The sequence below is a fragment of the Magnolia sinica genome, chromosome 13 (assembly GCF_029962835.1).
Source record: "Magnolia sinica isolate HGM2019 chromosome 13, MsV1, whole genome shotgun sequence".
Taxonomy (NCBI): Eukaryota; Viridiplantae; Streptophyta; class Magnoliopsida; order Magnoliales; family Magnoliaceae; genus Magnolia; species Magnolia sinica.
The window spans coordinates 39,900,789-39,911,001 of NC_080585.1; positions in this window are offsets into that span (position 1 = coordinate 39,900,789).

A 10,213-nucleotide genomic window follows, 5' to 3' on the forward strand; every position below is an offset into this window, starting at 1 on the left:
TTTCCTCGACTCCGGGATCATCTGATATGGTGCTTGTTGTGTCCACCACTACACCAACACGTGGCTCCTCTCCTTTAACTTGTCGCAGCTGCAACAAGGTGGGTCATGTTGTCGCTCAATGCAAAGAATGGTGCGCTTATTGTTGACAAACTGGTCATGGTATTCAAGACTGCCGTACATGTACATATGTATCTTCTTCCGACCGTGGACATGGTGGTCGTGGTCGTGGCCGTGGTCGTGCTCTTTCTACTACTGCTGCCACTAGTGATTCTACATCTACTGTTTCTGCTGAAGATCTTTCATCTCCGTTGACTCCTGCGATGCTCCAGCAAATCGTTCAGGCCCTTTCTGTGGCCGGTATGTCAGGTATATCCCCATCTTCTACATGGTTCTTCGATTCGGGTGCTTCCAATCATATGACCGGTGCTGTATCCCATCTTCGTGACATTCGTCCCTACACAGGCAATTAGGCTATTTGTACTGCGGATGGCACTAGACTTATTTAGTCTGTTGGATCATTGACCTTCTCTCCTTCTGCTCATCGCCAGTTCACCCTTCGTGATGTGTTTCATGTCTCTAACCTCTCCTCCAATTTAATTTCAGTTGGTCAACTCACATCCAATAACTGCTTAGTCATATTTCTTCTCAACTATTGTTTTGTGAAGGATCTGGCGACTGGGAAGGTACTTGGGAGGGGTAGGCGACATGGTCGTCTGTACATGTTGGATTTTGATCCATCTGTCACTCTGGCTCGTTGTTTCTTTTCTCCATCTTCATCAGATATTTCTTCGGCAAATAAATTGTAGAAACTGTGGCACTTTCGCCTAGGTCATCCACATTCCGATCGGTTACTTCAGTTAATTTCGTCTGGCATGTTAGGGAATATTTCTCTTAATAAAATTGATTTGGATTATTCTTGTTCTTCCTGTTGTCTTTCAAAAAGTAAGTGTGTTCCATTTTCCCTAAGTACTACAAAATCATCTTCTATATTTGAACTTGTGCATACGAATGTCTGGGGTCCTTCACCAATTATGTCTCTCTCTGGGTTACGATACTATGTTATATTTATTGATGATTTCACACGTTACACTTGTATTTACTTTCTGCAATCGAATTCACAGGTTTTTGAAAAATTCAAGTTATTTCATTCTATGGTGGAGACTCAATTTCGAGTTCTAGTTCAAACTCTCCGCTCTGACTCAGGGGGGGAATATCTCTCAACTGATTTTCGTACATTTCTTCAAGGGCATGGGATTGTTCATCAAACCACCTGTTCTGATACTCCACAACAGAACGGGGTGGCTGAAAGAAAAAATCGTTATATTGTTGAAACTGCCAACACCCTGATGACAGCTATGAGTGTTCCTCGTTCTTTCTAGGCGAAAGTAATGTTACATTTCATCTACTTAATTAACCGGATGCCAACCAAAGTTCTGAACAGTAAATCTCCTTACTCTGTTCTCACCGGCTTACCTCCTGCCTATTTCACATTTCGTATTTTTGGTTGTATTTGTTATGTTCACCTGGCTTCACGTGAACGTAACAAACTAGCTTCAAAATCAGTCAAATATATGTACTTGGGATTTAGAGAAACTCAGAAGGGTTTTCAATGTTATGATCTGGTTTCTCGTCGTGTTCAGGTTTCACGACATGTTGTTTTTCTTGAATACATTATTTTTCATTCATCTCTTCCTCCTCCGCACATTCCAAACTCTCCTGGTCTAACTGCCTTTCCAGAAATTCTGTTTACCTCAAGTACTCTCCCTCGTCCGTTGAAGGTTTACTCACATCGACCACGTACAGATCCACCACCTATTACTCAACCCGAACCTACTGTACCTGTTGCAGATCCCAAACTTACCTCGATACGTCGTTCCGCTCGTGAACATCGAGCGCCTGATCTGTTGATATGCTCTGTCTGCCATGAATGCTACTCTGGATACTGTTTCTACTCCTACTTCATACTCTCAGGCAGCCACTCATGATTGTTGGAAGAAGGCTATGGCAGAAGAACTTGCAGCATTGGATGATAATCATACGTGGGACATTGTCACTCGACCTGCTAACCAACAACTAATTGGTAGCAAATGGATTTATTCTATCAAGCTCAAGTCTGATGGATCATTGGATTGAAACAAGGCTTGACTTGTCGCTCAGGGATACAAACAGGAATACGGAATTGATTATGATGAGACTTTCGCTCCCGTGGCTAAGATGAAAACTGTTCGTACTCTTCTGGCTATATCTTCTGTTCGCTCATGGCCACTCGTTCAGATGGATGTAAAAAATGCATTTCTTTATGGAGATCTCCAAGAAACCGTATATTTGAAACCTCCTCCTGGCTCTTTAATCCCTGACAATAAGGTATGTCGCCTAAAGAAAGCCCTGTACGGCCTCAAACAGGCACCTCGGGCATGGTTCCAATGCTTTCACGATGTTGTTACAGGTGCTGGCTTTACTCAAAGTGGTCATGACCCATCCTTATTTTTGCGCATCACTGCTAACGAAATTGTCATTGTTCTGGTCTATGTTGACGACCTCCTCTTGACTGGTAGTGATGCTACTGGTATCTTGGCTTTAAAGGAAGTTCTGTAATCCTCCTTCAAGATGAAAGACCTCGGCCATCTCACATACTTTCTTAGGCTTGAAATTTCACGTTCTAAACGTGGGATCCTGGTCAGCCAGTGTAAATATGCCAAGGATCTTCTTGCTTTGGCATCATTGACAGATCAGAAAACAGTTCGGACTCCCTTAGAACTTAACATTCATTATGGTCGTGACGATGGTGATCTACTTGCACAGCCTGACTTATACCGCCATTTGGTTGGGAGTTTGGTTTACTTAACTATGACTCGCCCTGATATTGCCTACACTGTCCAAGTCGTCAGTTAGTTTATTTCTGCTCCTCGGACTCTTCATATGACTGTGGTGTTACGCATCATATGGTACCTACGTGGAACTCTAGATCGATCACTATTCTTCTCCTCCACGACAACTCTGTACCTTTGTGCTTATTCGGATGCTGATTGGGCTGGTTGCGCTCTCATACGAAGATCTACCACTGGCTATTGTGTTTTTCTCGGCACTTCTCTCATCTCTTGGAAGTGTAAGAAGTAGGCCACTATTTCCAAATCAAGCACAGAAACCGAGTATCGGGCGATGTCTGCTGCGTGTAGTGAGCTTGTTTGGTTACGTGGACTTCTTTCCGACTTAGCATTCCTGTGCAGAATCCTACTCCACTCCATGTTGATAATCTTAGTGCCATTCAGATTGCCTCTAACCCAGTTTTTCATGAACGGACGAAGCATATTGAAGTTGACTGTCACTTTATTCGCAAGAAATTTCAGTCTGGGCTCATTTTTCTACCACATGTTGCATCCCATGATCAGATTGCAGACATTCTCACCAAGTCCCTAACTTCTGCACGTCATTCATTTCTCGTTGGCAAACTATTACTTGTCGATGACCCGCATTAGTTTGAGGGGGGATGTTAGACAGACTGAAATATACCTTGTATAGCTAGCATACCTTATATAGTTGGTTTCCATAGGTAGAGGATTTTGATTTTATTTCTTTCCTTGTATAGATGTTGTAATCTCTATATATTCAACCCCTTTGGGTTGTCTCAAATACACAAAAGCTTTCAGCTTCTCTCGGTTTACAGAAATTGCTAAAATGCACCTTTCAATTCTTGTTAGATTTTGATTATGCAACTAGTCTCATAATATTATTTTTATGTGGTGTCATTTCTATTGGTGTAGAATGGATGAAATGATACATGCACAAAGAAGCTAAAGATAGCTAGTTGTATTGGCCAAGCCAGGAGTGGACCACACGGAGGATTTTTATTATGTATTCGGATCATTTTTAACTTATTGTTGTAAATATTATATATATTTTTTTTATTATTGTAAAGTTGTAAATTTTTTGTTTAATATTCATTTTTAATTATACTGCAACATTCTTTGGGTTTCAAATAAAAAATACAAGTTCTAGTAAAAAAAATTTACTGACTTTTTCTGATGGTTACACGACTTTTACCAGCACTTCTCAAACCTTTACCGGCGCTTCCTAAATAAGGGTTCAAAATCATTCCTAAATAAGGAAAAATACCATTCTTAAAATATTGTTCCAAAATTAGGAATGGTTTAACCGTTTAAACCATTCCTAAAAGCCATTTCTATAATTTGGAATGGTCCCCAGAACGGTTTTCAATTGTTCCTAATTTTTAGCGATGCCTTATTTAGGAATGGTTGACAACCGTTCCTAAAGGGTTTTGAAACAATTTCAACCGTTCCTAAATAGTAATTTTGGTGTAGTGTAATTAAATGCTTCATGCATCTAATTAGGGAAGATGAGAGGTTGTTGTGGGCTACATGCATTAAAAGAAGTGAAAGGAAGCATGTGTAATTTATGTCATTTGTTATGTAGTAAAATTTCAATCACTCTTTGCCAAACAACTACATTTTTGTAATGAATTTATCGTCTCTTAATCTACTGGTGTGATGACTAATTTTAAGGGAGAAATTGTCTAAAGCTATTTATTATTGTGGTTTCCGACGACACATGTGCTTGTCTTGTTGTGCGCGAGTGTTGCAGGACTGATGTGGGTCTGATCCAAATCGTGATCACCACTGACTCCTGGCATAGAGATGGAGTAGTGTTGGGTCGATCAACCATTGTTTATTTAGCCAACCATCTTACGCTCATTTTTAACCAGGGAATTTGCGGAGGCTGGGGATCCCCCTCTAATGAGCTCTTTTTGCCCCGTCAATCAAGGGGTTGCGAAAGGTGCAACAATTGTATGATTGAACGGGGCGATGGAAATACCAAGGATTATAACAGCTAATGTCGGCCCAACGTATGAGCGTAGGCGGATGGGTCCTAGAGCTAACAATCTTCCTTCAGATCTGGCATGCGGGCACAAATGGAAGGGAACTACAACTACTGGATTAAAATTATGAGTCAGTTCGGTGTGGTCGCAGGGACGGACTGATGCTACTCCTAACCTAATGGTCCACGACTGATGAGCGATGGATGAACTAAACTAAGATTCTACGCTAAGGTAATCATCAGCATTGCATTGGCAAGGGATTCGTGCTTAGATTGAGGATTGATTCAGTATTCAATTGAGGATTTTCTCCCGCTATTTATAGCTTCTCCTACTGAAGGTTGAAGACAATTAATGGCACACGTGGCACATCCACGTGTAACCAGCTGAGAAAGAGCAGCTACCCTTCTCTTGATCACAGCTTGCCTCGATTGAACGTGCTTTAGCATTAACGCTTTCATAACGGCTATTCATCCTTATCCGGAGATTGTTTGACCGACGAGGTATCCGAAGTGTTTATCTGCTTTTTAGATACTTGGCAGGAAAGTTGGACATGTTGTACATGCCACGTGGAATAATTTGTACTGTTGATTTGATCTACTAGATTTTGGTACAAACACTGCACCCTCTTATTTCTTGTCATTCGATAAAGGATGGCGAGAAACGTGATATGATATTAATGGTTGTCCATGTGCCACATGCCTCATTCTTCAAATCTTCAAATGGCGTCTTTGCTTTTTTATTCTTTTTTTATATCAACTTAGCAAAAGTTTATATATGTGTGTGTGTATTGTAATTAAAGAATTTTAAATGAATTAGGCCATATTTGGCCTTTTTGCCTTTTGGGATTGAATCCTTTAGTTTTGCATGTGTGTATAGTTAAGCCGGACTTCTTGGTTGAATCCTTTCTTCCTATTCCTTTTGTTCTCCAAACTTGTAGGTTTCTCATATGCAGGGAAAGAGCATCTTTAAATATCAGCCAATGATTGCCGACTTTGTGATATTCCCATTTAGATCCCATAAGATGTAAGCCTCGCCTTTTAGTATCTTGTGCACAGTGTACATGTCTTCCCAATTGATTCTCCATTTGCCTAGTTCTTCATCTCTTACACCAATCGGCAGAATTGCTTTACACATTAATTCTCCTTCGGCAAAAGCTTTACCCATACTTTCAGGTTATAGCCCTTGCGATGCGTTCCTTATGCCGTTTTAATGCATCTAGAACCTTTAAATGAACGTCATATAGATCTTCCAACTCCATGAGCATAGCCTCCATGAATTCTTCCAAAGTCAAATTATTCTGAAAATGTGACTCTCATAGAAGGCATTGTTATCTCCATTGGTAGTATTGCATCGTGACCATAAGTTAAAGCAAATGGGGTCACTTACAAAAGCCTTCACTTGAGTAGCATTAAATGTTGCCACTTGGTCATGGATTAAGGGATCCCAAATCGATAAATGATATGCTCTTGGACGAATTCGTTGACATCTATTTGCTTGACCTCTTTCTTGGGTTTAGTGCCTACCCATTTGTTAAAATACTCAGTTACCACAATGATGAACCTATGGCTTTTTTACAATGGGGGTCTGATCAATCCAATTAAATCCATAGCCCAGCCTAAAAAAGGCCATGGCTTTATGATTCGGTGCCATTCTATGGCTGGAACATGTTGCATAAGGCCATGTTGTTGACAAGGTTTGCATCCTTGAGCGTATCTAACACACCAATATGATATTTTTGGCCAATAATAATCATATCGTTGAATCGGTACCCTCATTTTTCTTCTAGCTGATGTCCTCCGCATATGCCTTCATGGGCTTTGCCCATTACTTTCAATGCCTTACTCATAAATGGACATTTTAACAATATACCGCTATAGATTTTTTTAAACAATTCGTCATTTATCATGGCATAGTTGCTAGCCGTTTGTTTGACCTTTCCATTAACTTTCGAACTTGAGTTTGTTAAGTAGTGAATTATCGACAAACGCCAATCTTTCGGGTAAGGATTCAAGTTATAAGCCCTTACCCAAGGCTCATATTCGCTTACTTATGGTAATGATAACTTTTGTAGAGTAACCACCCTTTTTACTACACCTTCACGGAATCTTAAGCCAGAAGCCAATTGTGCCATTATGTTGGCATCCATGTTTTCCCCTCTCAGAATGAAGTTAGTGTGACCTCTTTAAAACATTGAAGTATCTTCCCAGCTATCATAATGTATGACAGTAAATTTTCGTTTGTGCATTTATAAGTTCTGTTAATTTGGTTAATGACCAATTGAGAATCACCGAAAATCTTGACCCTTCGGGTTCTGACCTCGCGTAGAAAATCAAAGCTAAGAATTAGGGCTTCATATTTGACTTGATTATTTGTGCATTCGAATTCCCAATGGAATGCAAGCTCATGCCTTTCACCAGTGGGAGTTGGGATGATGATTCTCACACCCGCCGACTGGTCTATTTTTGAGCCATCAAACATTAGTTTCCAAGTAGGAAGGCTAGCATGACATATACTGATAATTTCTTCGGAGTCCTGACTCATATCTTTGGCTGGGTGATTGGCCAACAAATTGACTATGACCTAACCTTTAATGGCCTTTTGAGGTGTGTAGTTGAAAATTAAATTCAGACAATGCCAACATCCATTTACCAATTCAATCCCTCAATATGGGCCGAGTTAACATATACTTGATAAGATCGGTCGAGGTTATTACATGGACAATATTAAACATGAAGTAATGTCGTAACTTAACAGCTAAAAAATATAAAGATAAATATAACTTTTCAACTGGTGAATATCTAGTTTCGGCATCATTTAGCCGTCTACTTAAGTAGTACACGATCTTCTCTTTTCGATCATCGTTCTCATGCTCAAACATTGCTCTAATTGAATCTTTCGTTGCTGCTATATATAGCTGAATGGATCTATCCTTTCGTGATGGGGTCAAAACCAATGGTTTTGTCAAGTATTCTTTTAATTTGTCGAAAGTCTTCTGATGACGCTCTTCCCAAACAAAGGTTTCTCCTGATTTCAGCTTGATCAGTGAAGGAAAAAAATGTTAGTCTTACCCGTCAAATTTGAGATAAATCGGCATAAATAATTCACGTCCGAGAAATCTCTATAATTCTTTTTTGTTCATTGGGGATTGGGCTTCAACAATAGCCTGAGTTTTGTTTCAATCCACCTCAATGCCTCTCTGATGAACTAAGAAACCCAAAAAATTCCTTATCGATATGCCAAATGCACATTTTAAATCGTTCATTTTTAGTTTGTGCAACCTAAAGGCTTGTCACATATGAGCGAGATCATCACTAAAATCCAATGATTTGATCATGACATCATCGATGTTTACTTTCAATGTCTGGCTGATTATGTAATGGAAAATGGCATTCACGGCCCTCTGGTAAGTTGCACTAGCATTTTTTAAACATAATGGCATGACCTTCCAACAATACATTCTGATGGCTCATAGACATCTAAAAGTTGTTTTAGCAATATCATTTTCTACAATGTAAATTTGGTTGTAACCTGAATGGCTATCCATGAATGATATTATTCTATCACCCACCACCTGATCAATTAGTTGATTTGCAGTTGGCATAGGATATTCATCTTTCGGGATCGCATGATTCAAATTTCTGAAATCAATGCAGACTATTAATTTTTCATTCTTTTTAACCACAAGGACTATGTTCGAAATCCACTCAGCATCCCTAATGGTTGGATGAACCCAACCCTTAGTAGTCATTCAATTTCTTCATTTACCTTAGTCGTAACTTCCAAAGTCATCCTTCTTAATGGTTGCTTAACATGTCAAAAATCTTCTTTTATGGGCAACCTATGTTCTACCAGCTGGCGGCTTAAACTCGACATCTCATTATAATCCCAGGCAAAGCACTCTTTATAATCATGGAGCTACCTCCTGCCCCTCTGGTGACAAGCATCCGCTTACATAAGTTGGTTCCCAAGTTGATTTTAATCAAAGGATCTTGCACATTGACTTTCAAATAATCGAGCTTGGCTAGAGAAACTTTCAGCTCTTCAAAGGAAATACATTTGTCGGCAATCTTATCATGTTCTAATAAGAACTCGGCTACGTTAATTAGGCAGCCATTATCTAATTCACCTTCTTTGTGAGCCCTTGCGAGCTTTGCAACCCAAGTCATGAATTCGACTATCTATTCTTCTTTTAGTGTTGTGCAATTCATTTCAACTCTTCGACAATGTATGATCGCCCTGTCTGAAATAAAAGTGTTCTCGGCACATCTAATTCTTTAACAATGACTTTGCTTATGTCTTTTACTTTGATCAGCGGGTTCTTGGGTATTAATACTCCAGTTGGTTGACCGTGTTTATCTCGACCTGTAAAATTCGTTAGCTCAACGTCTTCTTCATAAAAATAGGCTTCTATTGCATTTGACACCGTACAAAATGGCTCGTCGTCAGCTGAAATTATCTCCACCTTTCCTTTGTTCCAAAATACCAGGAATTGATATAAGGATGACAAAATGCAATAGTTTGCATGAATCCAGTCTCGGCCCAAGTGGGCATTGAAGCTTGAAGTTGACGAAACTACAAAAAATGCAGTGAGTGCCTTCTTTCTTCCTACTATTAATTCAATCGATAGAATCCCTTCCACATCAGTGATGCCACTGGTAAAGTTTGTAACTGTCACTTCCATAGCAATCATGTTGAAGTGGTCTTTTCCTAACCTCTTCAACATATTCCTCGGAAAAATATTAATTGTTGTCCCATTGTCAACCATAATACGAGGAGCAGGGCATCCATTCATGTGTGCTGATATGAGCAAAGGTTTTCAAATGTTGTTACATTGCGTAAGATGGTTGGTCAAAGAAGGTCGAATCCACACCCTTCTCTATGGTGATGGTAGACGTATCTTTGCGCCTTGCCAGTCCTTATTTAGTTGCTTCTTTCTTGACCAACATTGCTCCAATTTCTTTGATATCACTCTCCACATTATTGGGTTAATATGGTTTAGCTAAAAAATTAAGTGGAAGCGTGAATACCATATTGCACTCCACTCATAATGGTGGTAATGATCTGAACGCTATTGTCATCGTCTCATGTTCACCAAGTCTTTCGTAATCCCTCTATTTTTGTAGCTTGTTGAAAGTCAACATCGTTCTCTAGTAATTTTGTATTTGCCAACATTTCTTCAATTAGTAAACCTTCCTCCAAGGGATCTAAGTCACTTGAATCCTCTCCCAAGGCTTCCTTTTTCTTGATTTCTCTAGATGAGTTTTGATCATCTTGGTCGGATAGTACATCTTCGAGGGAAGAATTGTTTTTGCCTTCTATTTCTTATTAAAAATAATCCTCTAAGCTCTGACGTAATAGGGAGCATATCGACCATGTATG